The sequence below is a fragment of the Myodes glareolus genome, chromosome 20 (assembly GCF_982192425.1).
Source record: "Myodes glareolus chromosome 20, mMyoGla1.1, whole genome shotgun sequence".
NCBI lineage: Eukaryota > Metazoa > Chordata > Mammalia > Rodentia > Cricetidae > Myodes > Myodes glareolus.
The window spans coordinates 30,995,040-31,015,149 of record NC_142045.1 but is presented as its reverse complement, the minus strand read 5'-3'; the positions used below and the strand labels follow the sequence as shown (position 1 = coordinate 31,015,149).

The window sequence follows — 20,110 nt, the reverse complement described above, 5'->3', positions numbered from 1 at the left end:
CTCACTGTGCTGAGCTCCCTCGGCTGTATTCTTTCCAAATAGCTCACCAAATAAGTCCAGAGAGCGGCACCTGTGGGCTGCGATAAATCAAATGCCACCCCTGGCTTCTGTCAAGGAGCCATATTGTGTGGCATGATCCTTCTCGGGGCCGCTCCTGGGTTTCTACTCTGCAAGTGTGTGCCACCGGAGAAGCATGTCCTGAAGCAGCTGGATGATACTCCTCCAGCTCTTGGCAGAGCCTCTGAGTTCTCAGCAGGAGAAATGAAGCCTTCAGTAGCAGCCACGGAGAGTCCATGCTGGGAGGCCCACGTTTGCAGCTCTCTAGGACACCCCCACCTACCTGAACCTTTCACTCTGCGGGTTATTTTTCCTTGCTATTTCAGCAACTGCTACTAAAACCAGCCCTAGGCATAGACAGAAAACATACAGGTCGCAATTGAACTTGTGTGTGCAATTATCAAACATATAGACATAGCCTAATATCATGGGGGACAATGCAATGTCCCCAAATCTCAAACCTAAAAGCTGCTTTGTAAATACGTATAATATTTATAATATAAATTTGTAAATGCGTACACACATGTGTACGTATAAATACACATGTGTGAAGACACACATAAACACTAAGCTGTTAGTTAAAGATAGAAAAGTGCTTAAGAGATTTGCAGGTAGTGATGGGTGTAGTGGGAACCCCCTTACTGCTGTATAATAAACACGGCATAGGACAGTATTTAGACCCCCATTAATGGCCAACTCCTGTGTGCCCACTCAGCCATCCCTGGTTTTATGAGGAGATTGTCACAAGGCTATATATATATATATATATATATATATATATATACATATATATATATATATATTTATGAGGCTATCTATCCATCCACAAAAATGTACACTTTCGTATATCTTGAATTCTTTTGGTGGCGACTTCTTATTTATTTTCTTCCTCAGACATCATTTCTATAAATAACAATGCGATCCACTCTGGTATAATCTGTATTCTTGGTAGAATTAATGTTTATGCATTTCTAAATGTATAACTCAAAATACATTTTTACATTTTTAATTTAGAGAAAATAACCTTTGAATCCTTTAGGATGAAGTTTTAAAGATGTTAGCAGAAAGGAAAAGAAGATGGAAAAGTAGCCTCACTAATATTTCAAAAATATAAAGACTTAGATTATTAGATTCCTAGTATTAAAGACAAGGATTCTAACATTTATTCCTGTAATGTGAAATTTTTCTTTACCCATAAAAGGAAAATACATCCTGTAATAGGAATTATCAGCTTTGCTTTAACAGGTTCCTCTTGAACATTTTAATAGACAACATTTGTTTGAATTCAAGTCTTCATTTACAATGCAGTATTAGACTCGCCCCACCCTAAGACAGTCGTCAATGAATTTTTATTTTTGATTAATAAGAATTTTGTTTTGAAGTTCTCACAATAATTCTAAATATTTATTTCATTAGTTATAGCAAAAACTGAGATACTGTGCATTTTGAAACTAAAGCATAAGATGCAAATTAAAACAGCAAGTGACAGCCAAGCAGACCAGCCTTTCACTTAGCCATTTTGTCCAACAATGTGGATTACTTAGGTTGGGAACTGACATGTGCCCTAGGGAAATGGGCATCTTGCAGGCATTGTTTTCAACACTATTTTTAAAATAAGCATGGACATCCTCCACTAACACAGTGAAGGTGAATCTATGTGTCATGTATCCCCTTCAGGTACCGTGTCCTGCCCTTGGAACATTATGGACCATGTTTGTAGTAAGATGTCTAGAAAAGATTAATCACTGGGCCAGTTGTTTCCAGACACTGAACCTAGAATAAGAGTTATAGAATCATTTCAAAGGCTCTAGTGAAGAGCGAGGGAGTTGAAGTCGGGGGCTACCCCTAGGGACTTCCTGTGTTCCAAAAGTGGACCAGCTCAGGGTCTACTTCACCAAGGTGGTGTTAGCTGTTTGGAAAGGAAATTTTCACAGATTCCAAAAGATGCCATTCTGGAGCCTCAAAGAAGCTTGGGAAATGTTCCAATGACGTCAAAGGAGGCTGGTGTACAGCAAAGAAAACTTCAGACTTTTGCAGGAAAAGAAGCACCCGTCCAGGAGACAGACAGCAACAAAGGTGTTTAAAACAGGATTCAGAAGAGAAGCAGGGCCAGAGGGTGAACCCACCGGCCAACATGAGGAGAAAGAATTGTGGGAAAGTGGTCATGGATACCCTTTCCGACTGCCTTGAGTGGATTCTTAGGCCTGACGCTGACTGCCAAAGTCAGCCGAGCGTGGAGACCCAGACTCATCCGTAGCCGCTGCAGAACATGCCGGGGTTGTAAGCCACGGTGCTACAGAACGAGCTGGAGGTCCGGGCAGTGGGAGGTGGGGCTTGCATGCTGACAAACGTGAGCAGACTCAGAAATGGGCGTGGAGAGATCTCTGAAGCTAAACGTAGAGGAGACGAGATCACATTTACTTTTGTTTTGTTAGGTAGAGTAGATAAACACACTAAACAATTTTTGTTTTTTTTTTAAGTTAATTTTTAGGTTGGCATACACAGTAATGGGTTCCATTCTGATATGCAAAGATGCATGTGTTGTAATTCTTTGTTTTACCCTCACCCTCCACTTACCCCCTCACCCACCCTCCCACTTCTTGTGGGTCCTTTTCCTCTCCCTGGTATCCCTCCTTTCTGTTGTGTGTATTCATTCCTGACCCTTACTCTTCTCTCTTCTCATGGTCTCCTTTCTAGTTTCATTACTAAACACACACACACACACACACACACACACACACACACTGACACACTGACACACACATTGGCACACACACACACTAGTACACACACACACTCACACACACACATTGACATACACATAGATTCCGTATGTGAAAGAAAGCTTGGTATTTGTCTTTCTTAGGCGAGAATAAACATTTTTTTTAAAGTAAACTTTATTTCCATTTTAAACATTTTGGGCAAGATGGCAAAACTTCAGAAAAAGTAGTGCGAGAAAAGAAAAATCAGTAAAGCAAGATATTTGTAAAATGAAATTCTCTGGATGGGGCAGGGCACTGATGGGAAATTAAGGAATGCATGCACTTTCGTATACTTTTGAATCTCCAATTTTCAACACTACTTGATGGACACTATCCTAAGTGTGTGTGTGTGTGTGTGCGTGTGTGTGTGTGCATACGCACGTGTGTGTGCGTGTGTGCATGTGTGTGTGCTGTCCCACTTTTGTCTGACGCCCAGCAGCCTTCATGCTTACAGAAACAGCCATCAACAATGATTGTTGTGCATTCATTACCTTTTCAGTTTGTTCTCCTCTGAAAGTCATGTGAGAGGGCATCATTTTATTTTCTGGACTAAAAATTTGCTATTAATTTATTAATAAATTAAATATTAATTGATTTAAACAGGTTAAATGCTTCCCAAGTCACGCAGCTGATGGCCAACAAAGCAGGGTCAGGTTCTAAATTTTTGTACCTTCAAACTTTCTGTGCCTTCACTCCTGCAGTAGCCAATGGCCCATGATGGTGACGGCAGAGGCAGGAACCCTGCACCCACCCTCAGTGAGGCTGGCTACCGACCCTGAGATGGCTTCCTGGGGAATAACATTACTCGGGCATTTTCTTGCTATTTATTGGAAAGCCAATCACCTGCTGCTGCTCTGTTACTTTCTTAGCTGCTTCTGTAATCTTTCGTATGTTTGTACTATGTTTCCCGGATGACATTTTGAAGACTTTGAAGACTGTCTCTGGCTGAAGTTTAAGTTGTTCCTGTTATAGAAATCAGAGTTTTTCTTGGGGGTGGGGGTGGAGTTGTGGTGGGATCGTAGCCTACAATAACAAGGCCTGGGTTTGATTACGTACACTACACACACACACACACACACACACACACACACACACACACACACACACTAAACAGGCCAGTGTCGTCATCCTGAGAATTGCTGGACAAGTATACTAAAACCTTAGGCTCTGTTTCAGTCAAGCTTCATCTGCAAATGTGCGGAAAGGCAACCAAATCACGCATGCCTCACAGCTGCTGGAACTATTGTAGCATCTAGTGCAGGGGATGGTTGTGGCAGTGAACCCCCATAAAGGTGGTAGACCGGCAGTGGCAAACCAAAGACGACCCCAAAACCTTGACCCCTTATCTAATCTTCCAGCTGCTATACTGATTAGCATGTTGATCAAAGACTAAACTTAAAACACCGACCGCCAGCTGTTACCATCATGGGAAAACACTCGCTAAAACACAGCAATTAACGACTTTGTAGTTAGAGGTAAATTACCATCATTAGGGCCAATTTCACTGTGTGGAGTATGTTGTGTTTTATTTTCTTCTCTATTCTCCTCACAGAAGGAATGGTACCCAAAATAATAAATAAATGTGCTAATTATTGTCCTTAGCAATATGGAGACTCTCGGTGGCCTGCTTACCACTGAAATGCTGTTAGTAATTTCGTTTGTTCTTGACCTGGTTTAACCAGTTTTAACTGCCCAAATGCATCCCCAGTGAGACTGTCACTGTCTGAGAGCAAGCTGCGGAGAGCAGAGAGGTGACATTGCCTCCTGGCTGCTGTGTCTTTTTTCCCTCCTTTGTTTTCCTGCTTCTTGGACATCTTAAGGGTGCACACAAGACAGTACATAAAGGGAATTTGTCTGGTTCTAGAAACAACCACAATCTAAAAGAAATAAAGTGGAATTTTGGAATTTTGGGTCTGGGAGATGGATCATCAAGTAAAGGTGCTTGGAACCGTTGGTGGCTAGTTTTGTTACCTGGACAGTCTAGAAAAATCTGGGTAAGGGAATCTCAACAAAGGATTCTGAATATTGGGTGGGTTTCTCTCTCTCTCTCTCTCTCTCTCTCTCTCTCTCTCTGAGTGTGTGTGTGTGTGTGTGTGTGTGTGTGTGTGTGTTGGTGTTGGTGTTGGTGTGTGTGTCAGTGTGGAATTACCTTGATTAAGTTAATCGAGGCAGAAGGACTCATCCACTGTGTGGAATCGTTCCCTGAGCATGCTATCTTGGAGTGTCTAAGAGTGGAGTATGTGAGCTGAGAGTAGCATGTGGGCATTTATTCATGGCTCCCTGCACTTGACTGTGAGTGTTGATGTGTGATTCCCTTATGTATGCTGTGATTATCATTGATAAATAAAGAAATTGCTTTGGGCCTATAGCAGAGCTACAGGGGAACAGAACTAGGTGGGGAAAACCAAGCTGAATGCTGGGAGAAAGGAGGTAGAGTCAAGAGAAGCCATGGAGCCACTGATGGAAAGAGATGTGCTGAAACTTTGCTGGTAAGCCACAACCTGGTGTTGATGCACAGATTAATGGAGATGGGTTAAATTAAGATGTAAGAGTTAGCCAGTAAGGAGCTAAAGCTAATGGGCCAAGCAGTGATTTAAATAATATGGTTTCTGTGTGATTATTTCAGGGGTAAGCGGCCAGGAACCAATGAGCAGCCAGGAACCAACAAGTGGCCTCCTCCAAGTGTGATATGAACAGTTGCTTCTGATTACCATCATCTTGACTTCCCCACAGTGATGGGCTGCAGTCTACAGTTGGGTACCAAATAAACCTTCTCTCCTTCAAGTTGTATGAAAAGTAAAAACCCAGGGAAAGAAATTCCATGAAATTCTGGTTTTCAACCTGAAAACCAGAAAAGCAAAGTAGCCAAGCCACTAGAGAAGTCTTACCTCTACCAAGGTTGAGCGACTGCAGACTAAGCAGATCAAACAGAATAAAGCAGCCTGAACCTCTCTCTCCTCTTATTTTATAGTCCCTCTAGTGCTGGGGTTAAAGATATGTGAATCCCTAATACTCAGATTAAAGGTGTGAGCCATCACCACCTGGATTTGTTTTAGCATCAATCTTGTGTAGCCCAGATCATAACTCGTAGAGATCAATCTGCCTCTGTCTCCCAAATCCTGGGATTAAAGCTGTGTGCCACCACTACCTGACTTCTAGTGGCTTAGCTTTGCCCTTCTGATCTTTAGGTAAGCTCTATTTATTAAAGCATAAATAAGATATCACTATATTTCCTCTTTTTGTCTAAAATAAAAAAGAAGGGTATACCTAATATAAGAAAAACTATATACAGTAAGTACAATAACTGTATACAATATATATAGGCAATAAATATATCTATAATGTCTAGTCAATTTACATTTGACAAATTCAGAGAAAATATTCCATATCTATTCTATCTTGGTGGGTCCAAAGTCTGGTACCTAATTTACTATCTATCAAAACTTGCTTTCTGCATCTGGTAAACAAAGAAAATTATACTATAACTATATAATCTTCAACTCCCTCAGAGACCCCAGAAGTAAATAATATTAGCTGTGTAAGCAGGAAGTGTGAACAAGTGACTTTCAAAAAAATGTGACTAATGACAGAAACAGCTGACTACTCCTGCGCAGACCACTGAAGAGGCAGCATGTAACTTGCCCAGCTGAGAAAGGTACGGAGCCATTATGGCTAACATAGATCAGAATAATGGGTTAAGATAAGTCATAAGAACTAATAAGTAGCCTGACCAAATGGGCCAATCAGTTTATAACCTTATGGAGTCCTGTGTGTGATTTTCTTTGTTGCTTGCCGGCTGTTGGGGTACCAGGAGGGACAGAAACCCCAACAAGCCGGCCCTCATGTTACACAGTTACCCAAAGTTCCTCTTAAACGTTGAGTCATCCATCTTTGTACTACAGGCCTACCATATCCAACAGACTTTCTGTGAAGCAGGATATTCTGAAGGGCTGTTCCTCCTTGTCTTGCGAATGTTTGGTAGTCACTTTCTTTTGTGTCCTGCTTGTCCAATTAGGACAGTACACTATAGGCAGTCAAGGCAAGGGCATTTTTTTACCCAGCAGCTTACTTTCGCCACAAAGAAAGTAAACTCCGTGTGGAGTTTCCTTGATGCCCATCATTTTCTCCAAAGTAGATTGATCGGTGCTGCCAGGAGTAGACAGATCTCCTAGTCTAAATAAATAATAAAAAAGAAAAAAAGAACCTAGGTTATTAAAACATCTTAAATGATATTTTCTGTAGATCTCAGAAGTGTTTGAAGATGACCTTTCTATCTAAAATATATCTTTGTTTGATCTTGAAAACATAACTAATGTGACTACAAGTTCGTTTATACTAGGTAATTAACTACTAGCCTATATTTCCTTATTATCACAAACAATTGACAATAATGATTTTAAAGAACTAGAAATTTGCATTATATTGTTGAATTAGTTATATAGGTACAATACCTTGAACAAGAGTAAAAGTGTATGTATTATATGTTCTAACAAAATTAATCTCGATAGAAAAAATTGTATACTGTATACAAAAGTCCAGTCCAATGCATAACATTTAAAACTAGTAGTTTTTTTAAAAAGTAGATTCAACAATCTACCTTTTCATCTTGTCATATCTATATTCTCCCATTTTTCTTTTCAGAGTAGATTCCAATAATCTACTCTTTTATCTTATCCTATCTATATCCCCTTTTTTCTTTTTAAAACAAGAATATTGACTTTAATTTCCTTGTTTAGCTTTTTTTCTTGACAATTACCAATAGCAACTTATAACCAAGCCAAATAAACATTCACAATCCACTAAATGACCAAAATCCACTCACCCCACCTCTTGGGAATGTGATCGTCATATTCTTAAATTTACTTGTTGTTGTCTGTGGGTGATGGTATCTCTAGGGTATCCTGAAAAGAAAAATTTGGGTTAATTGTCACGTCCTGGGAGAAGTAGCTGTTTCATTTTGTCCACTCTATGCATAATGGGAAAGTGTAGAGCTTGTCTCAAGTCCAGTCTAGAGTAATCTGTTAGGCTGGATCATCTCAACTAGCCACCTTGAAATTATTCTGAGCAATTTGTAGTCCAAAGCCAATCCTCAGGTGGTTTTCATACATGTGTGTGGGGCTCCATCCTCCTTATGGAGACTTCAAAGGTTGCTGTTAGACATGCTCATGGTTCACTGCAGAAAACTGATAAAGATTCAAATCCAAAATCAAGTACAGGAGAGGTAGTTGAAACCTTTTTCTAGAATTAGTTAGTACTCTATAGACCATTAATATCACAAAAATGTGTTATATATATATATATATATATATATATATATATATATATATATATATATATATATATATATCTTGTACCTTAAGAAAAATATTTTGTCTTGGCAATAGGAAATGAATGTTAAGACATCTGACAACCCGAGGTAGTGGGAAGAAACAAGTAATACCACGGGTTGTTTTCTGACCTCCACGTGGGCACTGTGATACCTGGGCAGTCTCTCTCTCTCTCTCTCTCTCTCTCTCTCTCTCTCTCTCTCTCTCTTTCCTTTCTCACACACATGCATCAGAAATAATTACAAATATTTTAGAGAAAGAGGAATTACCTGAGAAGGAAAGCAAGAGATGAGTTTAGCAGAATCAAAAGACAGTTCTACAAGGGAGAGGCAGGACAAGGAAAGAGGATCCTTTCAGAAAGTAGCATAAGAAAAAAAAAATCTGCTTAGTATCTAGCCAGACTTTTGCCACTGATGGCCTCAAGTAGCATTTGGCAGTCATAAAGCAGTCTGCTATATTCAGATGGCCGGAGAAGCAAGCAGCACATCTCAGTAAACAAAGCTAAGCTGATATAACAGAAGGCTGTTTGTGTGCGATCTGGGTTTTTAACTCAGTGGCTATCTATTTTCCCATCGGATCTCTCTCCAGTGAGAGGAATGCTTGAATTGTGGTCACTTAGAGCAGACTGCTAAACACAAGGCCAGGAGGAAAGATGAAGCCAAGGAGAACAGCCAGGTGAACCATTCTATATTAAGGAGTTTGTAAGTCCCAAAGAAAATGGGATTAACGCAAAGTAAAACTAACTGGCAAAGCTGAGCACCCAGCGTATGTTAGAGGCAGGAATTCTGTCATATTTGCAGCCACACACGTGTGCTTCGGTGACACTGTGCCAGTCAGAGCTCCAGTCAGTCAGAGAAGGCTGTTGCAGACTCTGGGGACAGACAGATGGAAGACTCTGGCAGGATCTTCTTTAGATTTTCCCACCTCACTAGACAAATTCAGGAACTCACAAATACCTTTGTAACCTCAAGTTGGGATTTTCCAGAGCAGCTCTAAGATGCCGACAGTCTTAAAAGGGAGGCACTGGCTCTTGTGGGAAGATTTCCTTGGAAATATTGGCACCTTCTCAAGACAGCACTAGCCAGTTGATCTCAGAATTGAAGGAGTGGGCTCATCGAATAAAAATGGTCAGATGATAAATGATTGTAGACTTTATCAGACAGTGAGGACAGAAGGGGAAAATACAGATGCTGTGATTCAAAATAAAATGGTCCCACACTAGCCCAGAATGGAGTATGATAAAGATTTATTTAATAGAGGGTAGATTCACAGAAAAGGTAGCAATCCACAGTCCTCTGCATGTGCCCCTGGGAACTGGAACTGAATCGAGCAGCCAACAGGCCCATGCATGCTTTGCATCTGATCTTATAGTACGTGAGACCATGCCCAAAGTGGGCAGGTATCTTAAAACTTATTGGCTGAAGGAGTTCCCACAGCATACAGATACTGTGATACACTTAGGATAGGCTATGCATCTGCAGTACCCACCCATTCTACCATGAGTTGAGAGGTTCAGACAGAAGCTAATGGGCCAGCTGCCTGCTGTACACTGCCCCGTCAAAGCAAAAGCGGTTCTCCATCAGCAAGGTAGAAAGGGAGAATGGACTCCTGAGATGTCCTCTGACCTTCACATGTACACAATGGCACACACACTTGCACATATATGTACACTTCGAAACATCATAAAATGGGGCTGGTAAGTGGGATCAGTGGGTAGAGGTGCTTGCTTGTGGACCAGATGACTTGAGTTTGATTCCCATGTTCCACAAGTTGGCAAGGAGAACAGATTCCAAAGAGCTGTCTCTGGTCTCCGTGCCATACGCACCAACACATGTAGAAAATAAACATTTAAAACATGTTAAGAAGAAAGCCTTGTGAGTTCAGAGTTTGTTGGTGATTAAACACTTAAAAAATAGGAAAAATAGGAAAAACATTATGAGTTACATGAAACTTACAATGCCAGAGAGGTTACTAAGCAAGAAAGAAGGAAAGGAGAGGAGAAGAAATGAGAGGAGAGAAGGGGAGAGGAAAGGGGAGGGATGGAGGGAATGAGAGAGGGAAGGGGGAGGTAGGTAGGTAGGGAGAGAGAGAGAGAGAGAGAGAGAGAGAGAGAGAGAGAGAGAGAGAGGAGAGAGAATCTGAGTCTTCAAATACAAACTAGGAATGAAAACTAAAAGTTTTGCTAGATTCAAAGCAATGAGAGGAACAAGTAACAGATCGCTGCTTTCTCTGGAAGAGATGGTGTGGAAATTAAGGGAGCAGCTCAGATGCTACCGTTGGCTTCGTCCTGTCCATGAAGGGGATGTGTCCCATGGAAACTGTGGGACACAAGACACTGCTGAAGTCTGAGCGTAGGGGAGCAGATGGTGAGAGGATCCATAGCACAGAGTCCTGCCCCTCCACGGTGAGCACCTCTCTGCAGGAGCAGTTACCAAGGTCCAGAAAGAGAGAATTCTAGAATAAGGTTGAGTAATAATAGCTAACAGTAGAAAATGCGACTGGTGACGTGGACCCAAGGAAATAATAGTTTTCAAATAAATGAAAGAGAAAATGCACATGAGATCTTAACGCGAGTCCCTCAGATTATTTTAGGGTAAAACACATAGAGAAGAGTGAAGCAGACACTAGTGTCAGTATCAGGGTTGGAGAACAACCTGTGGTAGGAAGGACAGTTCGTAGAGGGAGGCCTTCCCTTTGGCCTACGCTAACTTCTGCCAAAGGCGTCTTTTACTCAAGACATAAAGCATGAGCTTCCTGCTTGCTTTTGCACTCATTACCGCCCCCCCCACAATACTTTTCATTTCTGAGTAATATTCTAATATTGGTACACTAAAGTTCAGTTTTCTTCAAAATGAAAGAGACTAACTCTTATCTCCACTCAAAGCATGTGAAAGATCCAGTCATACGTCAGGGCATGCTTACCTGTCTTTGATGCTACCGGTCTGTTTCATTTATCTCTGTGTGTGTGGCTGGGAGGACTGGATGGCCATTCATTTTTGAAAGCATTGTTAAATTGTCTGAATACATTACCGATGGAGAATGGTTGATAACCTCCCATCGTAACTGATTGAGTAATTATCCCTAGGAATGATAATCCATGGACCACATTTAATTCTCCAAGTTTGCCCATCAGCTGTGCAGGTTTGGGTACCTTAATGAGGCCTCTTCCTCTTTTGTTGTGAAATGGTCTAATGTGAGATTCAACTTACAGGCTGATTAGAAAGACAAAGTGAGAATGATCTAGAACAACTGGAAAGGTTGTTCACATACCAAGCACTCGACAGTTTGAAATAAAGTAACGGCAGGAAGGACAAACTTAAGAACCTAGTGCCAAGTCTTCAGGAGCATGAGGAAAGTGTAGTACCCAATGGATGTGCTTTTAATGCATAAACCAGAAGATTCAGAAGATGAAGTCAGGGCACAGCAGGAACTAACAGGTGAACCATCCGCTCGACAGATGGCAGAATCAAAATAGAAACTTGCCCTATGTAAATGTAAAGAAATGTAAAGAAAGTTGGTTTGTGTTTTCTGCTAGTACCTTCCCCAAAGCCTAAATGTTACAGTTCTCATACCCAGGGTTAGACGGCTAGGATGGGGTAGAGTGTTTGAAAGGCATACTGTGCCTTTAGGTCACTGGTTGGGGCGGGGGGAGGCATGTCCTAGAAGGAGACAGTGGGACCTCAAATGCCTTCCTGTAGCACCAATAATAAAAACCCAGAAGCAGATATGGGGTTTCAAGCTGAAGATCAGAGAAGCAGAACAGTAAGCCACTAGAGAAATCTTTTTTACCTCTACAATGCTCAGACTAAAGGGGCGTTTCTCAGGCTGCCTAGACTGCACTGTGTCTCCACCAAACCTAAGACTCCACACTCCAGTGAGTTCCTGTCTCTTCCCCTTTATACTCCTCTCTCTGCTCACCCATATTACTCCTGTCTCCACATCCCTGGCACTGGGATTAAAGGTGTGTGACTCCTGAACACTGGGATTAAAGGTGTGAGCCACAATCACTTAAATATGCTTCTGCATTGATCTTGTGCAGCCCAGGGTGGCCTTGAACTCACAGACTTCCATCTACCTCTGTCTACCAAGTCCTGGGATTAAAGGTGTGTGCCAGCACTCCCTGGCCTCTAGTGGTTTAGCTTTACACTCTGATCTTTAGACAAGCTTTATTTATTAAAAATACAAATAAAATATCACTATACATTTCTCCCTACTTTTTTTGCTTTTTGTTCATAAAGCACATGGGCTTTGCCCCATTCCAGGTCCTACCATGGTGTGTAGACATGTGACTCTAGACATATCCCAAAGCATGGAATCAATCAATCATAGAGTAGAGCCTCCAAAGTCATGAACCAAATTACATGTTTTCTCTTTATGTCAATTGTCTGTATGTTTGCCAAGCATCGGAAAGTTGAGTGACTTAAACTCTCATCCAAGAAGTGATAGCTGTGACAAGAGATGCATTGGTTAACATTAGCTAGAACTGGAGCCAGCTAGAAGACAGTGCATAGGGCAATTGGTGCAGGAGCCCTAGCAACCTGAACTAATCCCTGGAACTCATGTTAAGGTGGAAGGAGATGGCAGACTCCACAAAGCTGTTCTCATGGCACGTGTACTCACAAGCACATCATACACACATAAATAATGAAAAATAAAAATTTTAATTAGCAAGATGCCAATGTACTTTGAAATCATGCTGCACATGATAAAATACACACTGTTGTTATTTATCAATAAAATATTTTCAAATATGTATCTTAAAAAGGTAAATAAGCAAATACAAATACGAATAGTGTAAACTATGAATGTGGAATGTTCAGTTTAGAATGTGGAGCATTCAAATTGCATCAGTTGATGTATTCTTGATGGAGTTCCAGTTGCTAAGTCCTGAGCACCCTGTGCATAGATATCCTACCCATAGAGGCAGGTTCTTCCCACATAAATCATTGGTAGGTGTTTTTCCTAAGACTTCTGTCTTTGACTCATGCAGTTCCAAGACCTTATTCTTTACTTCTGTTGATCAGATTGCTTAGCCGGGGTGACTTTGACAAGGGAGCTAAAGTATTTGATAGGAGGGCTTAAATGCAAGCTCTTTGGACAGATTGAAACAACTACCATGATATAATAGAGATAAGTAATTATTTTTATAATCAAGCAAACATGGTTCTTTGGCACTTATCAGCCCAATTTCACTAAAAATTAAGGGGAAATGGTTGAGTTTAATATTATAATAACCAAAGTACAAAAAGTAGTCTTATCTTCAACTGTATTTATATAATGATGATATTGACAATTATAATTAAATCATATATATTGTAATTATAATCATGGCATTTAATGCGCTTCCTTTTGATAATTAGCTTGAAGGGAGAGCATAAAACAAAGTGTTCACAGAAGAGGATGAAGATCCAAGTTTTATATGAGAAACAGGAGGTGGCACCATTGGCAGGACCAGTTTGGCCACAAGACAATAAGCAAACAGCTGTCATTTCCTCTGCTAAAATCTACAACTATATCCAAAGCCAGTCCATCTGGGAAAGGCAATGCTAGCTGAATGAGGGGGCAATCTGAGCCCTCTTCTCCTTTTCCATCACAGTCCCATTTCTATCTATTTTTTTTTTTTTGCACGTTTCAAGCATCCATGACAGGAACCTTCTTGTCTGTCACCCTGAATGTGAGTTCTTTGAGCAAGGAAGGTGCATTTGGCTTCTGCGTTCACCCCCTCCCCATAAGTCCTGGGGCCAGGTGCAGATACTTAAGAGATCTCAAATCAAGTGGAACGAGTTATATAAACTACAGAGGCATTCAAATGTGGCCGATGTGTTTACAGGGGACCAGCACACAGGATGAAGGCAGAGAAAGTGTCAGAACCACTGGGGAGCTTGCTTTCAGCCTCAGGTGAGAGCAGCTCCGCTACTCTGTCAGTTCTGTGAGGAGGGAGTGGTTTGGGTGGGATTTTCTGTCTCATTTTGAGTTCTTCAAATGTGGATACAAGTTCAGTAATATATTAGAATTAAAAAAAAATTCAGAAAAACAAAAACATCTTGGGAACAAGAGTAGTGACTCTTACAGGAAGGTCCAAGTTTGTGACTCACTTGCCATGCAAAATACATAATGTCCTGGAGGTGATAGTAAGTGAATCACTAATTTTGTTTTTCTAGAATGTCAATTTCTGCTATTTTTCTTAAAACCATATGTCATTGTGAAAAAAATATCAGACCTCAGAGGCAAGACTCTTTTAGTACTGAATGGGATTTTTTTTTTTAAAAAAAAACAACCTTTTTATGATTAAGACCATAATATCAATCCCCATTGCTTAGAATATTTGTATGAGAATTAGAAAAGGTGTTAAATGTACCCCACCAGTACTGACAGGAACACAGTTCTCTACACTGACATTCATGATATTTTGTAGATGTGATGGGAGGAGCCTTGTGATACAAACCCATAAAGACTTCCATATTTTCACTTTAATCGTGGCTGTACATATTAGCTTCTGTTGGTTGCTAATATCTGCTTTAAAATTTTCTGCACCTGAACCTTCTGTATATATATAAATCATGAATTAGTTTTTATGCACATAGTTTCAATTATATGTATGTTACTTCTACCTTTTCACATTTCTTAAGATGTAGTTTATTTTCTTGTTATTTATGCTTTTGCCCTATAGCACTGGTCACTGTCTGAAATGCTTATATTTTGGACAAAATACCTAAAGGTAAAGTAATCAAATTATGGAAACACATGGGATCAAGCTCATATAAAGAATAAAAGCCATTTTAGCAATGTCAAGTGATGGGGGAAGCTCTGTTAACCAATCACCTTTAAGAAGTGGAACCTAGTTAAGGCGTGGCTACCTGGAGCCCAGGAAGAAAAACTGGGACCGACCAGGTGCTCGCTCTCTCTGGGTGATTCCCATGGGACACAGCAGAACTCAAACTTCTCATTCTTGTGGTGTAAGTTTCCTTTTATAACAATTAAAAATATAATTGTTTATTTTTAAGCTGGCTGGTTATTTCCCAAATCGAGCAAACAGTTACACTCAGGTATAGGTTCCATCTAAAAGAGTAGGCTCAAGTGCAAAAAAAAAAAGGTGGTTGATTACTCCCAGAACATTTTTGTCACTATTGCTCCAGTAGGTTTGCAGGCAGGTCCCTCTTGTAGGTCACAAGAGATTTTTTTTTAATTTTTATTTTTTGTCTTACTGGTTTTTGTTTTGATTTTTATTTTTTTGTTTGTTTTTAAGAGAGATAGAAAGAGAGAGAGAAATTGGGTAGGTAGGGAGGTGAGGAAGATCTGGGAGAAGTTGAGAGTGATGTGGAATTTCCTTCTGTATATGTGTTACTCTACTCTTATTGGTTAATGATTAAAGCTGCTTTGGTCTATGACAGGACAGAATATAGCCAGGCTAGATGAGATATATATAGAGAGAGTAGGCAGAGTCAAGGAGATTCCATGTAACTGCTGAAGGAGAAGGATGCTGGAACCTTACTGGTAGGTCACAGTCTCATGGTGATACACAGACTAATAGAAATGGGTTAATTTTACTTGTAAGAATTAGCTAAAAATATGCCTAAGCTATTGGCCAGACTGTGGTGTAATTAGTATAGCTTCTGTGTGATTATTTGTGTCTGGGCAGTGGGGAAACCAAGGAGCAGTCTCAGTTTACAAAATGGTACCCACTGTCTTGTCTGGCACATGAATCCACAGAAGACCTTACAAAGCTTAACAACAACAACAAAAGAGGGCTTCTAGACCCACAAAAATGGAAGCCAGGCTCAACTTCTTGTTAGCTGCCTTTTTTTCAGATAGGCTCTGTTTGCTGGCAGTGAGCAGAGGTGTGGCTCCTTTAAGAAAAGGCTTCCTGACTCAGCATTAGCAATAAAAACTGTGAGGCTTCTTTGAGAGACAGCTTTCTAGTTTGTGTTGACTCTTTCAAGAGGCCAAGCACTTGAATGGGGGTTGTGAGCAGTGTGTTAATAGCAGCATAGACTCGCTGCATCTCTGGAGCTGGGGTAGTGAATATGGCTCATAGAGCTGACTGCAAACGCACCTCTGCCATACTGCAAGACCAAGAGAAGTGAAGCCAACTTCCAGGGCTGCTGTGACCACACCGCTTACTATTTTAAAATGTTCCTTGTCAGAAAAGGAGTTCAGATACACAAAAGGGCAAATTCAGACATAAAAGACCCCTAAACAGGACACAGTGTGTTGAAAAAATGTACATAGGCTTGGAAGAGAAAGGAAAAAGAATACAGACAGTTATAAAAAGAAGTAAATAGTTTTACAGACATAGATTTAAGGAGTAAATTTTTTTTAAGTAATAAAAAAATTATTTTTTTAAAGTAATAAAAAAAAGCCACATCAAGATGCAAAATACACCAAGAGTCTGGATTATGTATATTATTGTGTTATCTTTGAAATTTTTGGCTGTGAATGAGTTAACTACAGAGAGATATTTCATTGTATGGGCTGCTAAGCTAACCATTATATATATTTTAAAGGTTTCTTGACTTCAAAATTTGAGTCTATGGATATGTTACTTTGTAAAAGAGGTTCTTCTTTTACTTCTACAGAAGACTAGAACCTGTGGATTCTTTCCAGGTTAATGTGGTTTGATGGCACAAGACACCCCTCTGAAACATATCCGTGAACTCTAAAAATACTTCACCCAACAAACAGCAGGAAAGCAGTTTGGAGAAAACAATGCCCAAATTCCAAAAATGATTGCTTATAAATGTTTGTTTTCATTTTAAGGGGATATAATATAGAAATGAATACTTTTAATTGGTATGGATCTTGGTCTATTGCTACAAATTTTAGGTTAATTTTGTTTCACTGTGTATATATATTTCTGTTCTTCTTTAAGGTATTACATTTGTGCAGCTCATTTAAAATGCAATATATAATTTAAAATTACAGATTAATAGATAGTCATCTATAATAGGTTTTCTAGATATACAGAGATATATTTCAGTTAGATAGATAATCTTCAACACTTCAAAGACCTACAGAATATGTCATTTAAAAGATTTTCAGAACTTAGGCTTTTCTCAACAATGAGACACGTCTGCTTTGGGTGGCACTAATCTACTTCAAGAGGTTGATAGGCATTGAAGAAGTTTGTTATGAAATTTGCCTTCAATGTGACAAGATTGGCCATTTGGGCAAAAAACTGTTCTTGCCTGGACTGCTTGATGGTATGCTATATGAACTGGACATGCAGAAACCACAGAAAAATTACTGCTGACCATGCCTAAAGGATGTGAGACAGTCCTTCAGGGTCCCTGCTTCATGAAAGAGTCTACCAGACATCTACAGGACAAAGAAGAAAGTGACTGAGAAACTGCCAATATAGGTGAAACAGTCTTTCAAATTTCCTGCATCATGGAAAAGTCTACCAGATACTACGGACCTGTAGACTGAAGATGGATGCCCCAAAATTACAGAAGAACTTTGGGTGACTGTCCAAGCAGTGAGATGCCTCTATCAATTCTAGGGTTTTTGAAGTTACCTGATTGTACTTCCTGTTTACTTAGGTAATATTATATCTTTCTGGGATCTTTGATGTAGTTGAAGACAGATAGGTATAGTTTTGCTTAGTTATGATAAAAGATAAATTAGATATAAAACTTTAGCCTCACAGAAAATATTGTATAGTTCTTGCTTGATACCTGTTTTGTTATATGTAATTTTATTAAGTTAAAGTTACACCTTCCTTTTTATTTAGACAGAAAAGGGAAAATGATGTGAGATGTCCTTCTGTATATGTGCTGCTCTTATTGGTAATGAATAAAGCTGCTTTGGCCTATGGCAGGGCAAACTATAGCCATGCTGGAAGAGATGTTTAGAGAGAGTAGGCAGAGTCAAGGAGATACCAAGCTTCTGCTGAAGGAGAAGGATGCCAGAAACTTACTGGTAGCCACAGTTCCATGACAATACACAGATTAATAGAAATGAGTTAATTTGAGATATAAGAGCTAGTTAATAAGAAGCCTAAGCTATTTGACAAACAGTGTTGTAATTATTGTAGTTTCTGTGTGATTATTCAAACAGCCAGGAAACCAAGGAGCAGTCTCAGTTTCTATGGGAAAAGGGAAATAATATGATCAAAATGTATTATATAAAATTTGTTTTTTAAATAAAAAATTCTATTCCAAGATAAAATAAAAAGACTATAAACCTTTGAAAGGAGTGATTTCCAAAATGTCCTAGAAGTTAGTTGCAAAAAACATATAAATTCATGATGGAATCTGAAGACATCGAGACTATTTCATCAAGGATAATGATTTTACTATGTGACATTACAAGTAATTTTAAAATTTCAGATAAAAGTGGACAATAGATTTAATCAATAAGTTTTTCCTTTTCATTTGAAAATTCACTTTAAGACTTAAAAAGTTCTTTACTGTCTAGTTAGTGGCAGATGGGAAGTTTACACTCACTTCATCCGAGTGTGACTTTTCTCTGCTTTGCATTTAAGAAAATATAAGCCTCTTCTACTTTGAAACTCATTCCTGGGAATAATGTTATGTGTTCAAGTTGATTCTTTTGGATACAGTGGGTACTACTTATGGGATTTCCAGTTCCATGTGACTCGGAATGGTAGACCCTAATTGAAGAGTATATACAATATTTTTATGACTTACAGCAGAAGAGATAAGATGCCCCAAATTTGAGTAGAGCATTCTGGCTTGGGCCTTGTATCTGGCCAATTACTATTAGTAGCTTCATTTTATTCCCAATACACCTCAATGGAATGATAATCTCAATGGCTATATCATCTACTGGTCACCACCTGCATTCTAATCATAACAGTACCAGCTTGTCTTGTGCAGTATGACAGTTATCTCCACGGACAACTTGACTGAGTTAAAAACTCTCCTATGGGCCACATCTCTAATTGTATCTGCGGAGGTGTTTCCAAAGATGACCAGCTGAGGGGCCTGGGCAGAAGAGCAGCTGTGTGCCCGTGTCTCCTTGCTCCGCTTCCTCAGTCACAAAGGACTCAGCTATTTTGTCATAGTGATGAGAAAATGAACTCATCCGCGTGGCATGGGTCCTGGCTACTCAGAAATTGTAGGTGCTTGAGCCTCCCATGATGGCTTGGTGGACACTCAGGACTTCCTCATGGCCTGCTGGCTCAGAACAAACAACATTTTAACAGGATCTCAAGATGGTTCATATATACGAAGCCTAAGGAAATCTACTCTAAAAAATCAAAGTGCCCTATCAGTTGTTTCAGGGTGGTGGTTCTTTGGAAAATATAAATATCTTCCTGAAAGTGGAAGTCTATGCTACAAAATATTTTATGATTCAAAGAGGAAAACATCAGTCTCTCATATTCAATTAATTATTGTTTTAATATTCAAATATGTTTATTTCATAATATAGATAGCTTTATACTTTTAACAGGTTAGGCATAATGTTATCTCTATTACAGGTATGCCAATATTACTCAAAAAGTGATCAGAATATTTGTGAAAATGATATTAGGTAAAATAGAAAGTGATTTTTTTAGTGTTTGAAAGACAACTAAAATGTCAACTAATTTTATACTTAGGAAAATGGTATCTGTCTGCTAGCTGCAGACCTACATCCAGAACTGTGAACTAGCCCTCCATCCCCAGACCACATCTTTCAAAAGTTATATCATGACTTTCACAGCTTCAAGGTTCATTTTGTCTCCTCCACCAACAATTTGATGGCTGTGTAATTGCCTACAGAGGTAATCATCAACATAGCGCTGACCACAGACATCCCTGCCGTAATTCTGTCATGTCTGCAATGGTGTGCAGCAGGTGATGAGATTTTAACCTATATCTGTCATCTAGCCTTCTCTTTTGCTGATATATAGTATTATTACTGTTTTCTGCCTAAACATAAAAAGAGTTTCAGGCCTGTGTGCAGATAGAAGCCTCACTGCAAATTATTATGAAATTAGGAATGGCTTCTACCCAAGCA

The 20,110-nt window shown here is 39.6% G+C and overlaps 1 long non-coding RNA gene across 1 annotated transcript; it reads right to left on the bottom strand.

The window, feature by feature from the left end:
* Nucleotides 1-1,303: 1,303 nt before the first annotated feature.
* LOC125394060 (uncharacterized) lies at nt 1,304-10,563 on the bottom strand. Its single transcript, XR_007230070.3, has 4 exons — nt 10,421-10,563; nt 7,642-7,720; nt 6,889-6,992; nt 1,304-2,447 (listed from the first exon to the last, which is right to left on the bottom strand). It is a non-coding gene; the product is annotated as an uncharacterized LOC125394060 (long non-coding RNA).
* Nucleotides 10,564-20,110: the final 9,547 nt, after the last annotated feature.